The sequence below is a fragment of the Penaeus monodon genome, chromosome 33 (assembly GCF_015228065.2).
Source record: "Penaeus monodon isolate SGIC_2016 chromosome 33, NSTDA_Pmon_1, whole genome shotgun sequence".
Lineage (NCBI taxonomy): Eukaryota > Metazoa > Arthropoda > Malacostraca > Decapoda > Penaeidae > Penaeus > Penaeus monodon.
Genome location: NC_051418.1, coordinates 30,617,599 through 30,618,330, shown reverse-complemented (window position 1 = coordinate 30,618,330; position 732 = coordinate 30,617,599).

Here is a 732-nt window from a genome sequence, read left to right as displayed (position 1 = left end):
AGGAACTTTAAATACAATTTCATGCATTATATAGAACTACTGTATTTACCGTAGAGAGGCACATGAGTAACATATCACTCGAAAAGTGAATGATTTTTGTAACATATGCTAATCACTAAAATTAGTTCATGCTGATTTTTTTTTCAAGTGAGTTGCATAATCAGTGGATTAAATCAAGTAAAAACAATACTCTGATTGATAGACTGTCCGATTTTATGATTATTCGTTTATCTATTTTTTTTTTTTCAGAAATCTTTAGTCCAGTCTTTATCTTTACCAAGTGACATGTCATTTTATTATTTTAATCTTCTCTGTAATTTGGTTTATTTAGTTACTTTGTCTTCTTGTATATTTTTGTAATATTTTTTTGTTGTTCTTTTATGTATCGGATCATATTCTCTTTTCTATTCACATAATCATTACATTCCAGCAAATTTATCTTTTTTCACATCTTACCAATCATCAACTCACCAATTCTATCTCATCATCAATACCCTCCTTCGTTAATTTTCTTTTACACTTATCCATTCATTCGTTTTCTGTCTTTAAAGTGAAGACGAAACATTAAGTTAAACGACCCAAGACGCCTTTCCTTGGCCTTAGGGAAGCTGGCTCTCATACATGCGCTGGAAAACCGTGACACATTTACCTGTGTGTTATGTGCTGCGGGAACGTTTTTCGGAAACGCTGGGCTGGATAATGAGTTGTTAGTCACAAATTTATAGTATAAGG